Source organism: Balaenoptera musculus, chromosome 13 (assembly GCF_009873245.2).
Source record: "Balaenoptera musculus isolate JJ_BM4_2016_0621 chromosome 13, mBalMus1.pri.v3, whole genome shotgun sequence".
NCBI classification, from domain to species: Eukaryota; Metazoa; Chordata; class Mammalia; order Artiodactyla; family Balaenopteridae; genus Balaenoptera; species Balaenoptera musculus.
In genome coordinates this window covers 5,969,863-5,984,617 of record NC_045797.1, presented here as the reverse complement: position 1 = coordinate 5,984,617, position 14,755 = coordinate 5,969,863, and the positions used below count along the sequence as shown (strand labels likewise).

General features: G+C 41.4%; 1 long non-coding RNA gene across 1 annotated transcript in view; it reads right to left on the bottom strand.

The window, feature by feature from the left end:
- The window catches only part of LOC118905697, a 33,571-nt gene continuing 18,816 nt past the window's right edge, over positions 1–14,755 (bottom strand). The window contains exons 2-4 of the long non-coding RNA XR_005022323.1: positions 5,296–5,409; positions 467–535; positions 1–77 (exon numbers count right to left, since the gene is read on the bottom strand). This is a non-coding gene — a long non-coding RNA (uncharacterized LOC118905697). The remainder of the gene's footprint in view (positions 78–466; positions 536–5,295; positions 5,410–14,755) is intronic.

The following is a 14,755-nucleotide window of genomic DNA, read 5'->3' as shown; positions in this document are numbered from 1 at the left end:
TTTTTTTCCATGGTCTTTCATACTCCATATTCAGCATCAATACATTACCAGGCATAAGAGGAAACAAGACCACATGACTAAAAATGAAGAGAAAAGAACAAAATCTATTAGTAACAAATTCATGAAATAGTCAGATATTGGAGTTACCAGATACAGAGTAGAATATAGGTAAATAATAAGTTCAAGAATTGCAATGAAAATATAGAGAATTTCAGCAAAGAAGTGGATATATATATATATATATATATATATATATATATATATATGTATACACACACACACACAGAGGTCAAATAGAAATCCTAGAATGGAACAATACAGTACCTGAAACTGAGAACTCCACCCATGGGTATAGCAGTCGATCACACAAAGTGCATTGGTGACCTGGAATATTAAAAGAAAACAGCCAGAGATTTCTCCCAAGAAGATATGCAAATAGACAATAAGCACATGAAAAGATGCTCACCATCATTAGCCATCAGGGAAATGCACATCAAAGCTACAGTGAGATACCGCATTGCACTCACTAGGACGGCTGTAATTAAAAGAAGAAAAAACATAGACAATAACAAGTGTTGGTGACACAGGAACTGTCATACATTGCTGTTGAAAATGTAAATGGTGTAGCCACTTTGAGAAACAGTTTGAAAGTTCCTCAAAAAGTTAAACATGAAGTTACTATTGACCCAGCAATTCTACTCCTAGGTATATATACCCAAGAGAATGAAAACATTGAAGACCTATGTTCTGGATTCCCCGAGTGGTCCAGTGGTTAAGAATCCGTCTTGCAATGCAGGGGATGCCGGTTCAATCCCTGGTTGGGGAACTAAGATCCCCCATGCCACGGGGTATTACTAATCCCGCACGCCACAACTACTGAGCCCGTGCTCTGGAGCCCACTCAGCACAACTAGAGAGAAGCCTGCGCACCACAACGAAGAGCCCACTAAGACCCAATGCAGCCAATAAATAAATAAATAAATAATATTTTAAAAAGAAGGAAAACCTATGTTCACACAAAAATTTACATGAAGGTTCATAGCAACATTACTCATAATAGTTAAAAAGTGGAAACAACCCAAATGTCCAACAACTGATGAATAGGTACACAAAATCTGTTATATCCAAACAACAGAGTATTATTCAGCCATGAATGAAGTACTGGCATATGCCTCAATGCAACATGGATGAATCTTGAAAACCACTATACAAAACGAAAACCAGACACGAAGAAGCGCATATTATATGATTCCATTTATATGAAATGTCCGGAATAGGCAAATCCATAGAAATGGAAAGTGGATTAGTGGCTGCCATGGGCTGAGGGGAGGGATGAATGGGAGAAATTAAGAGTAACTGCTTTATGGGTACAGGGTTTCCTTTGGAGTGATGAAAATGTTTTGGAAAATGGGGTGATGCTGGCCCAACATTGTGAATATACTGAAAACCACTGAATCGTACACTTTAAAAGACAACTTGTAGAAAATGGATAGTAATACAAACAATTCTTGTCCAAAGCAATGCAAATAAACTTCAGTCCATTGAGATATCCCTTCTAGGATATTAATCAGTTTTGCATGGTAGCAAATTCACTTCAGCGTTCTTGACTAATATCTGCATCTATACCTATTTCAAATTCTCCTTTGAACTAGTCTTAACATCTTACTGGTTTCATCATTAATTAATGAGTTGAATAAAATTGTTGGTCTGTGTTCATTTTATGTTTGCAATAAGAAGTATGCTTTTAACTTTTTGAAAATTATACTTTAGCAATTAGAAGAAGGGGGACGTGATTGCTAGATGCTGAAATTATTTCCCTATAGTAGAAAGATGGAAAATGGAGAGAGACGTTAAGAGAAGAGGAACTTCAAAGATACTTGTGCTCCCCTACACAGGATACAAACACCCCACTAAATATACTCCCTGGCCTTAAGAAAAGATGCTAGTTCCTTAGTCTAACACCCTTGGCAAAGCATATCTGTAGATGCAGACCTGGTCTCTGACACATGTCTCTGCTCTGAGAGCACCCAAACCCCAGTGGCCGTCCCCTCCGCTCTGACTGGCCGTCTGACAAAACATGGGAACACTGGCACAGAAGCGTGCCCTGCTGTGCAATGATGGGCATTAAGAAATGAAAGCACACCACTCATCAAAACTTCATCACCACGATTTGCTTAGATTTAGGGTTAGGTTATGTTTAGAGCTAGGGTTTTGTCAGGTGGCTGACCAAATTGGCCACAGGTTTGCTAAGAAACACTAAAAGCCTCTTCTCCAGGAGTGGAGGGAAGCTGCATGTACAAGTCCGTCTATGTCATCATTGCTTGTACTTGGGGTTGGCTCTGGGCTGGGAATCCTCTCTAGACCCCCAGCCCTGACTCCTATGTCCCTGCCAAGACTGCCATGTCAGTTTCCTTCTGACCTCCTCTCTTTCCCCTTGATCTTCCCTTCACACATGCAATGGATATAAACTGAAAACAAAAGAGGAATTGGAAATGAAAAACTGAATATTTCAAGACTTAGACCTGAAGCACTGAGGAAATCCTAAGAGAACATGTTTGGTTTCTGTTCACAACCATGCTATTTAATTCTTCATGAAATTGTCAGTTTTGTTATCTATAATCCTCCATTAGTTTCCTATTAGATACTAAATGTAATAGTTTAAAATTTTTAATCCTAAACAATATATGTTTGTGAAATTATTGATTTTCTTTTGAACAGTACTTCAGGTCCTCCTATTTGGCTTGACTGTTGGCTCACATATTTAGTTTTATGACTTCTCCAAATCACGACTTTGTTTCCTCTTAGATCAGGAATCCTGTGAAGGGTGGCCCTGTCCTTTAGGGCATGGATTCTGTTTCCACTCCTGACTGCCCATTTGATCTTAACATGCAGTGAAAGTGCCCCCTGTGCTTGTCCGCATATTCCTATAACACTGCCTTCCGCCTCGTGGGCTCAAAGCCCTGCTCACAATCAGTCACAGAACAAGTTCTAGATCAGTTAAGTCAAAAAACATTCAGTGAGAATGTTCAACAGGCTAGCGCTGTCTGAAATTCCTGGGATGCAAAGATGAATGAATTTAATATCTGCCTCCATATCTTACCAAGGGGACATTCCCCCAAGGGAGAAAGAACACAGAAGGAGGACCGCTATGCATTAAGTACAGTGCTTGCTGTATTTCCAATATCACTCATGTTTCACAATAAATTTGAAAAGAAAGTAAAATCAGTCCCATTTTACAGATGAGGAAAATCAGGCCCATAGAAAAATTTAGTACTTGCCAATAGCACGCATCTGGTAGGTGGCAGAACCAGCATTTGTTCCTAGGCTTTTCTGAATCACAAACAAACACTTTCTCTGTTAATGTGCACTTAGTTGATTTCAGTCTGATTCATAGAAGAGTAACATCACTTTTTTTTTCCTTACCATTACTTTCGATGAAGATTAGAGCCATCACCCGAGTTCCATGGGCTTCAAAGAAGGCAGACCTGGATTCCAAATTCTGCTTCCCCACTTCCCAGTCGTGAGACCACAGGCAAGTTCCTTAACCTCTTACAGTTTCCATTTCTTGATTGGAATATGCGCGTCTCACTGAGATGTTACAAGGCCTAAATGAGGTAAGCTAAGTCTCACATCTACCACAGGGCTTGCCCCATGTGCATCTTCCAAATGGCAAGTGTTATAATCACCTCTGGGTTAATCCCACCCTGGCCCTGGCCACACGGGCAACATCCCTTTTCTCTGCCTGCAGTTCTGAAGGTGCTTTCAGGTGGTGAAGACATTCTCTCAAGCACAGGGGAGCATAGAACAGCAGAGGCCACTGTACTCATTTTTCACTTTTAAATCCAGGAAAGGAGGTTAGTAAGTCACAAATCATGACCTATCCACATGAACCACTATTGAAAACAGACCTTAGTCAGCGTAGTCATATGTAACTGGTAGATTCTTTTTTGGTAAATGTCAGTAGCCACCACTGGTTTGAGATAAGTCAGGGCTGAAGGTCGCCCCACCCCCCACCCCCAGCCCCATACACTTAACAAAAGGTAATTTGTTTGAATGGAAGCAAGTCACAGACCAAACGCAAACATGTATTGAACATAAAAAGAAAGCCCAATATAGTCCTACACTGTGTTTTGGGGGGTTTTTTGTTTTCTGGGTTTTTTTGGCTGTGTTGTGTCTTCGTTGCTGTGCGCGGGCTTTCTCTAGTTGTGGCGAGCGAGGGCTACTCTTCGTTGCGGTGCGTGGGCTTCTCATTGCGGTGGCTTCTCTTGTTGCAGAGCATGGGCTCCAGGCACTCGGGCTTCAGTAGTTGTGGCGCGCGGGCTCTAGAGCGCAGGCTCAGTAGTTGTGGCGCACGGGCTTAGTTGCCCTGCGGCATGTGGGATCTTCCCGGACCAGGGCTCGAACCTGTGTCCCCTGCATTGGCAGGCGGATTCTTAACCACTGTGCCAGCAGGGAAGCCCCTACACTGTGTTTTTTAAGCTCCCTAAGTCTCAGGTCTCACCGCACCTGGCATTATATGTTAATGTCAAGACAAAAACACAACCGTGTCCCAGAAGTAATTTCCTAGTTGGCATCAGTCAACCAGAATCCTCTGAGTCAGAAGCTGGACATAGGACCATTCAGTTCAAGCCTTAGATACCATTCCAGGGATGAGAGGTGAAGGGCTTGCTAAGTTTTAGCCAACCCATCTCTCAAATGAAACGAATGTCAACAATAAAATCACTTTTCTAACACCCATTGGACCAATTAACAAATTCTCTGTTGTGGATTAGAGAGAAAGACAGCTGGAGTGCGGGCATTTGATTATATGCTCCCTAGCCACCCCTGGAGTGTGTATTTGTGCTTAGAATTAGGGTGTCTGATGCTGTATCTAGAGTGAGGATTAAAATATACATATATATATATTTTTCCAAGGTAAGTTACTGCCAACGCTACAACCACTGTCTGCCCTCCAAGAATCACAGGACTCTACGGATCTGTGGCTTAGTTAGAATACAGCCATCAGGACTTCACTGGCGGTCCAGTGGTTAAGACTCCATGCTTCTGCTGCAGGGAGCTTGGGTTCGATCCCTGTTCAGGGAACTAAGATCCCTCATGCTGCGCTGCGTGGCCAAATAAATAAATAAATAAAATAAAATAAAAGCAGCAGTTAAAAAAAAAAAAAAAAAAGAATGTAGCCATTAAAAGCACCCTCTTCAGGGACTGGTGCAGCGGGAGGGTCCTGGCATCCCCTTCTAGACTCTAGGACAGTTCATCTAACCTCTGCTTGCATTTTTCCCCCTATGTCTGTACTTACATAAAGAATGTTAACATGTTTGGAAAGAGTCCAACCAAATACAGCTCACGTCCATCTCGTTAGAAATTCCCCTCGTGGGGACTGTGCAGCCTCAACCAGATCAGACTCTTCTCCCTGGAAAAACAAGGCACAAGAATGAAGCCAAAAGAGACAGGAGAACTAGGGAAGGAAAAGTAAATCTTATGTTCTTAGCTCTTTTTGCATTTCAAAAAAAGTTATAATTGGAGAAATTGTATCAAATGGCAGTGCTTGTGAGTCTGCACATGTGCCAACGAAAATTACACAGTTAGGAAATGTACAAAGGAGCCATGTCCTGTTCCAGATTCTTTCCCTACTTTGCAACTGGTTTGTTTCATTTCTTTATGAGACAGAGAACCTATACTAATAACCCCCACAAAATAGATGGTCCTTTCATTTACACCACAATAGTATTAAATCAAAGGACAAAGCCTTGAAACACTCTAATGAGCTCTGAAAGATTGCTGATCTACATCTGATACATACTCTGCCTTCTATTTCAATAATAAGCTTCTTAGTAGAAAGAGGCTTTTGATAAATTAGAAGAATCTCCATAAACTAGAATCCTCCCAAGGTACAAATTATACTGTTCTTGCTGAGTTCCCAGGACTTGGCTTAAAAATGTTTTCTTTGCATATTCATCCACCACTGGACCAATAAGAGTAGGGGTCCTTCTCATATCCTGGCATGATTTCTGATTGTTACTCACTAGATTACATTATGAATCCCCCTCTTTCACTTCATCACCACTATTGATGTTAACAAGGCCCCACTTTCAATGAAAGCTAAAATTTAAGGATTCCATTTAAAAGGTATAGGCCAACAAGCAAAAAAAGACCTTTGCTGAGGCACATACTCCTGCTATTTCAGAGGACCCAGGGTAAAAATAAGACCCTAAAACCTTCCAAGGAGGAGAAACAGATCACAAACAAAAGAGGAGGAATCAGAGCAACATCACACTCCTCAACCACAACACTGGAAGCTGGCAGACAGTGGAACAAAACCTTCAGAAATCTGAGAGAATGATTTTAGACTAGGAATATTATACCCAGCCAAACTATGAATCAAGTATAGTGTGTTAATCCAGTAAAGACATGCTCAGATATTTCAAAAGCTTTGCTTGCCAAATATACTTTATCAGGAAATACTGAAAATTGTGAAAAGAGGGAGGAAATGGGAGCCCGGAAGTAGAAAACTCAACAGAGGGGAGTCAAAGGGAACTCTCCAGACAAGGGTCAAGTTGGTCCCAGCACAGCAGTCCTGCATGGTGCAAGCAGCCTGAGGCAGCAGGACACTTATGAACCTAAGGACCATCTGATTGAAAGGAACTGGGTTGAGAGGAACTTGATGACTCTGGCAGAGGGTTTGAGAAAGAATTTACATTGAACACCTAGAAAACTAAGCCAATTTTTTAAAATTAATTTTTATTGGAGTATAGTTGCTTTACAATGTTGTGTTAGTTTCTACTGTGCAGCAAAATGAATCAACTATACATATATCCCCTTTTTATTGGATTTCCTTCCCATTTATGTCACCACAGTGTGTTCAGTAGAGTTCCCTGTGCTATACAGCAGGTTCTCATTAGTTTCTATGTTATACATAGTATCAATAGTGTATATGTGCCAATCCCAATCTCCCAATTCCTCCCACCGCCCTTTTCTCCTTAGGCTAATTTTTTAAATGAAGAAATGTTTAACACAAGGGGGATTAAGTTTTACAAAGAGAGAGATGTAATCATATATAATTATGGCTTGGCTGTGATTAATTTAATTAAAATAACATACTATATATAATAATATATAATATATATGATTAATATATTCTTGATTATATACATATATATTTTTTTAATTTTATTTATTTATTTTTGGCTGCGTTGGGTCTTCGTTGCTGTGCGCGGACTTCCTCTAGTTGCGGTGAGCAGGGTCTACTCTTCGTTGCAGGGCGCGGGCTTCTCATTGCGGTGGCTCCTCTTGCGGAGCACGGGCTCTAGGCGTGTGGGCTTCAGTAGTTATGGCTTGCGGGCTCCAGAGCGCAGGCTCAGTAGTTGTGGCACACGGGCCTAGTTGCTCCGCGGCATGTGGGATCTTCCCGGACCAGGGCTCGAACCCGTGTCCCCTGCATTGGCAGGCGGATTCTTAACCACTGCGCCACCAGGGAAGTCCCTCTTGATTATATATTAAAATAACATGCTTATATTATAATTTAGTATTAATTTAATCAAAATAACATAATCACTTAGTGCTGATTTTAATGAAATATAATATGGCTGTGGTGGGAGGACGTGGGGCCAGTGTAGAGTATTGTGGAAAGGGAAGGGTAGAAAAACTTCTCATCTTTCATGATAGGAAGTGAATTGATAATATATACATTAAAAATAAAGAATTAGTAATATAAGCCTATTATTTAAAAATAGGGATGTCTGGGTGTCCACAGAGCTCATGGGCACCATCTCATTTTTGTTTCATAATATACACTGGATTCATACCACAGGAGTGCAGTTGTAATCTGAGATTAGAGACTACCAGAGGCGGGTGAACAAGTCTACCCTGGTGTAAAGGTCACCTTGTTTCAAGTAAATGAACTCATTGATTATTTCATGAAATCTTCAAACCCTGTTGAGCTGTACTCAATGTATATAATCTTAATTTATTTCTAGAGATTATCTGTTATTTTCATTTGTTGCCAGATTTATTTTCTCACATCATTTTTGTATTCCTTTACTCATCTGCAAATTTCACTGTGATCTTTTAAAAAATATGGAGGGGTTTCCCTGAGGAAATATCTGGGCTGTGTTTTTGTTTTGTTTTTATTTGAGGTTAGGAAATAAATTACAAATTATATTGCAAAAAAAATTAAAAATAAAATAAAAATTAAAATAGCGATGTAAATAGCAGAAGAAAGTGCAAAAAGAGTTGAAAGAGGTTGTCTCTGGGGAGTAGCCATGACGGGTGGGGGGATGGAGCATGGGGGGATGTTGTTATAAGTTTAAAGAAAGATATGTCTTATAAAATTATGTATTCTGTTAAATATAGTTTGTTTTAATTTTAAGGAATGAGCAGGAGTTAGAGAATGGGTAGAATGAATTTAGGAAAATCACATTTAGAGATAGGAATGATTAATTTAATTCCTGATGGCTGAGGCCAATAATATCCTCAGTTTACCAAGACAAATAGCCAACCTTAAATGATCTATTTCCATTGCTGAGAACATGGGAAGATAAGCAACCAAAATCCACAGATTCCTCCCCGTCACCTAGTAACGACAAGGAAGCACCTCTGGCAGCACTGATTCCCATTTCTTAGGTTAGTGCACCCACAAACCCTATCCCAAGGGACTGGGCATTGTTTTAGATGCTTGGAAATGAGCCAAAGAGATTACCAGGGGTTCCTTCTTTTCAGCACACTAGCCTTGGCATTTCCTTGTTTTATAAGTCCATAGGAACAGAGGTTAACTTGTAGATTTTTCTCTAGTGGAAATGCAAATTAATTTCTCTCCCATGGAACAGACAACCCCAAAGGCTATGGCTTATGGCCCTGTTGGACATTATCCAGTTCTGTATCTAAACTAGCAATGTATTAACTTGCCGATATAGGCCTCGTTTGGCAAATGCTTGTAGCATCTGATTAGTCACAACAGCTTAATTGTTCCCTCATTAACTGAGTTGACTAAATCTTTGACATTTTCATTTTATATTTGCATGAGAGTAATGATGTTACCTTTTGGAAAGTTATACTTTAGCAAAGACTAAAATGAAACCTGTAGAAACACTTTAAAAGCTCCTCTTCTGAAATTATAAAGGATTAAGACACATGTTAAAAGACGCTCAACATATTAGTAAAAAAGTGAAATGCAAATTAACTTGACATGTTTATTCCCATCAGATTGGCAAACATTCCCATGTGTCAACGTCAAGTGTAGGGAGATAGGTCCTCTCATACATAGCTGGTGAGATTACAAATGGATGAAGTCACTTTGGAGACCAATTTGGCAATATCTATTAAAATTTAATATGGGAAAAATAAATAAATAAAAAATAAAATTCCTATTCATGGAACGAGCCCTTCAAACCCATACTTACAAAAATCAAGACATTTCTTTTAAAAGCAACTAAGTAGATGGAACTGATGGGGTTTTATCTTCTTTGGTCTTCTGATCGGAGGTAACTGCTAGACTCAGTCAACCAAACACAAGTATTTTCCAGGGAGAGCCTTCTAGACTCATAGGGTGGGCCCAGTCTTCACAGACATGACAAAATAAATGGGACTAAGACAAAATCTTTTTCAAAATGAAGCTTGGAGGCAGTGATTTCTCTTAGAGTCTAGAGGAAAACAAAATTATGCTCTGGTTGGTAGGAAAAGCTTTTCCCCAAGCAGGTGCCCCTGGAGCTGGGACTTTGAAAGGCAGGACGGGGAGAGGAAGGCACAGAGTGGGCAGAGCCAGGAGGCCTGGCTGAGGAAGGCCTGTGGAGGAGGGAGAGCTTGAGGGCAGGAGAAGGAGATGGCTATTCCTCCATCCACTCACTTGCTCACTGACAATGTATTACCTCATTCCGTTCATTCATTATCTTTTCGTGTATCTTAGTCTATTCGGGCTGCTCTAACAAAAATACCATAGACTGGGAGGCTAATTAACAACAGAAACGCTATTTCTCCCAGCTCTGGAGGCTGGGCAGTCCAAGATAATGATGCCTACAGATTTGGAGGATTGGAGTCCTGCTTCGTAGATGGCAGTCTTTTCACTGTGTTCTCACTTGGCAGAAAGAGCAAGGGGGTTTCCTGGGGTCTCTTTTGTAAGGTCACTAATCCCATTCATGAGGGCTCTACCTTCATGACCTGATCACCTCCCAAAGGCCCCACCTCCTAAAAGCAACACATTGGGGAATAGGTGTCAACATATGAATAGGGGGGTGGGGGCAACAGAAACATTCAGTCTATAGCATTGTGTTTTTGAATTAGATTGCAAGTTCCTTTGTATTACCGTAATTATTCTTATGGGATAAACAAAGATTGAAAAAACATACAAAGTGTACTGCTTTGCTAGGGCTGCTGTAACAAGATACCACAGACAGGTGGCTTTGAAACAGGAGCGAAGGGGTCAGAATACAACCTTTAAAACAATGACATAGCCCTTGAGGATACAGCAAAAACTGGTTAGAACCAACTAGGTCCAAGATGGCAGAAGGTTCGACTTCCAGTATACTATGAGCCTCACTATACACTCACTCTAATATTATACATCAGCTAAATGACACACCCACAGGTGCCATGACAGTTCAGAGGCTGACCATAAAAGGCCAAAAAGTGGGTGGTGGCCCAATTCCTGGAAATCTCCGCCCCTTCCCTGAAATAGTTGGAATAATCCCCCCCACTCATTAGCCTATGAAATTACCCAGTCCATAAGAACTAACCACCCCATATTTCAGGGCCTCTCGCCTTCTGAGACAGACCGCATTCTGTCTCTGGCATGTGTCTCTCTCTAAATAAATCCACTTCTTACCTATCACTTTGTCTCTCACTGAATTCTTTCTGCAATGAGACATCAAGAACCTGAGCTTCATTAAGTCCTGAGGCCAGGTGTGCGATCTCAATGAAAAGACAGTGGGTTCAGGTCCCAATCTGGGTTCTGGCCAGGTTTGCGTCCCGGCCCATGGGTTCAAGTCACAATCTGAGTTGTGCGGTTTCAGCTTAACCAACATAAATTTTTTTTCTCACGGTTCTGGGGCTGGAAGTCCAAGATCAAGGTGCTTGGAAGTTTGGTTTCTGGTGAGATTTCTCCCTTGAGTTGCAGGTGGCCGCCTTCCCGCTCTGTCCTCAAATGGCCCTTTCCCTGTGGGCTCGCATCCCTGGTGTCCCTTCCTTTTCTTATAAGGACGCCAGTCATATTGGGTTAGGGCCCAATCATATGATGTCATTTAACCTTAATTACCTCTTTAAAAGTGCTGTCTCCAAATACAGTCACATTCTGAGGTGTAGCAGGGGTCAGGACTTCAACGTATGAATTTCGGGGCTACACACTTCCATCCATAACACATGGTAAAAACAGTACAAAAGGATACACATTGAAAAATACATCTCGCATCCACCCTGCCTTCAGTCCTGTGTCCTCAAATGCACGTTATCATTCAGATTTTACATGCCTCTGAATGTAAGTTTTTTTGTTTGTTTTTTTTTCTTTTGGCTGCGTTGAGTCTTCATTGCTGCGTGTGGGCTTTCTCTAGTTGCGGCGAGCGGGGGCTACTCTTCGTTGCGGTGCTCAGGCTTCTCATTGCGGTGGCTTCTCTTGTTGTGGAGCACAGGCTCTAGGTGTGCGGGCTTCAGTAGTTGTGGCACTTGGGCTCAGTAGTTGTGGCACATGGGCTTAGTTGCTCCACAGCATGTGCGATCTTCCCCAACCAGGGATCGAACCTGTGTCCCCTGTGTTGGCAGGTGGATTCTTAACCACTGCGCCACCAGGGAAGTCCCTGAATGTGAATTCTTTGAAGGCTGAGACCATGTGATGTAATCTCTACAAAAAGGAGCAGTGGGCCACATGCTCAGGCCTGCAGACGAGGTGAGCATCAGACCTTATAGGCCAGTACCGCCCTCTGACCTCTGCCCTCTTCAGAACGCATGGAGGAGGGGAAGGAGGAGCACATGCTGTTTGCTGAGGACACACCTCTGGGTGCAGTTCTAGACAAAGGAGAAAATTGGGAAGGAACCATCATCCTACAGAACTCACAGGGAAGGGGGAGAAAGACCAGGGAAGCAAAAACAACAACAACAACAAAAACAAAAATGAAATTAACTGGCCTGGAGATTTTCCAAAGTATTTTAACCTGGACAAAATAATATGTTGGCTACTGTATTTACATTTTGAAAATTCCTTTAATTTATATGTCTGCATAAGTGTTTTTAGTTTTTTAAAAACAGCTTTATGAGATGTAATTCACACATCATAAAATTTACCTGTTAAAGTATACAATCCAGGGACTTCTCTAGTGGTCCAGTGGTTAAGACTCCGCACTCCCAATGCAGGGGGCCTGGATTTGATCCCTGGTTAGTGAACTAGATCTCGCACACGGCAACGAAGATCCCGCGTGCCACAACTAAGACCCAGCGCAGCCAAATAAATAAATAGATAGATAGATAAATAAATAAATATTTTAAAAAGCATACAATCCAGGGGACTTCCCTGGTGGTGCAGTGGTTAAGAATCCACCTGCTAATGCAGGGGACATGGGTTCAATTCCTGGTCCGGGAAGATCCCACATGCCGCGGAGCAGCTAAGCCCGTGCACCGCAACTACTAAGCCTGTGCTCTAGAGCTCACGAGCCACAACTACTGAAGCCTGTGAGCCTAGAGCCCGTGCTCCGCAAACAAGAGAAGCCACCGCAATGAGAAGCCTGTGCACCGCAACGAAGAGTAGACCCCACTCACCGCAACTAGGGAAAGCCTGCACACAGCAACGAAGACCCAATGCAGCCAAAAAATTTAAAAATAATAAATAAAATTAAATTTAAAAAAAAAGTATACAATCCAGGGACTTCCCTGGGTCCAGTGGTTAAGACTCCGTGCTTCCACTGCACAGGTTCAATCCCTGGTGGGGGAACTAAGATCCCACATGCCGTGTGGTGTGGCAAAAAAAAAAAAAAATTAAAGTATACAATCCAGTGGTTTTTAGTAGATTCACAAGGTTGTACAACCTTTAGTGCTATCTAATTCCAGAACATTTTAATCAGATATGCTAAAAGAAAACCAGTACCCGTTAGAGTAATTCCCATTCCCCATTCCTCCCAGCCCCTGGCAAACACCAATCTGCTTTCTATAGATTTGCCTATTCCAGACATTTCATAAAAATGGAATCATACAATATGATGCCTTTTGTGTCTGGCTTCTTTCAATTAGCGTGATGTTTCCAAGACTCATCCACGTTGCAGCACGTGTCAGTACTTCATTCCTGTCTATGGCTGAATGTTATTCCATCATATGGATTGACCACATTTTGTTTATCCATTCATCAGTTTATGGACATTTGGGTTGTTTCCGCTTTTTAGCTATCATGAATATTGCTTCTATGCACATTCACGTACAAGTTTTTTTTCGTGGACATATGTTTTCAGTTCTCTTGGTATATACCTAGGAGTAGAATTGCTGGGTCAAATGGAAACTCTGTTTAACTTTTTCAGGAACTGCCAAACTGCTCAGCCGCATTATTTTACATCTCTACCAACAGTGTATGACAGTTCCAATTTCTCTGCATCTAACACTTATTGTCTTTTTCTTTTTAACATCTTTATTGGAGTATAATTGCTTTACAATGTTTTGTTAGTTTCTGCTGTATAACAAAGTGAATCATATACATATACATATACATATATCCCCATATCCCCTCCCTCTTGCGTCTCCCTCCCACCCTCCCTATCCCACCCCTCTAGGTGGTCACACAGCACCGAGCTGATCTCCCTGTGCGATGCAGCTGCTTCCCACTAGCTATCTATTTTATTGTCTTTTTGATTGTAGCTATCCTAGTCATTGTGAAGTGGTATCTCCTGGTTTTGATTTACATTTTCCTAATGGCTAATGAGGTTGAGCCTCTTTTCAAGTGCTTCTTGGTCATTTGTATATTTTCTTTAGACAACTATCTATTCAGAGCCATTGCCCATTTTTAAATTAGGCTGTCTTTTTATTTCTTTCTTCTTCTTTTTTTTGATGTGGACCTTTTTTTTTTTTAAGTCTTTATTGAATTTGTTACAATATTGCTTCTGTTTTATGTTTTGGTTTTTTGGCCACAAGGCATGTGGGATCTTAGCTCCCCAACCAGGGATCGAACCCGCACCCCTTGCATTGGAAGGCGAAGTCTTAACCACTGGACCGCCAGGGAAGTCCCTGTCTTTATATTTGAGTTGTAATCGTTCTATATACTCTAGGTCGAAGTCTGTTTTAGTCTGCTCAGGCGGCCAAAACAGGATACCGTAAAATGGGTGGCTTAAACAATAGGAATTTATTTTCTCACAGTTCTGGAGGCTGGGAGTCCAAGATCAGGATGCCAGCTGGGTTGGTTTCTGGTGAGACCTCTCTCCTTGGCTTGCAGACAGTGTCCTCATGTGCCCTTTCTTCTGTGGATACACATGTCTGGTGTCTCTTCCTCTTCTTATGAAAACATCAATCATGCTGGATTAGGGCCCACCCTTCTGATCTCATTTAACCTTAATTACCTCTTTAAAGGCCCCATCTCAAATACAGTCACACTGGGGGTTTGGGCTTCAAAATATGAATTTTTGTGGGAGTTTGAGATTAGCAGAGGCAAACTATTATATATAGGATGTATAAACAACTGTCCATCTGTATATGGTCCTACTGTATATCACAGGGAACTATATCCTGTGATAAACCATAATTGAAAGGAATAAGAAAAATTGTATATATATGTAGAACTGAGTCACCTTGCTGAACAGCAGAAA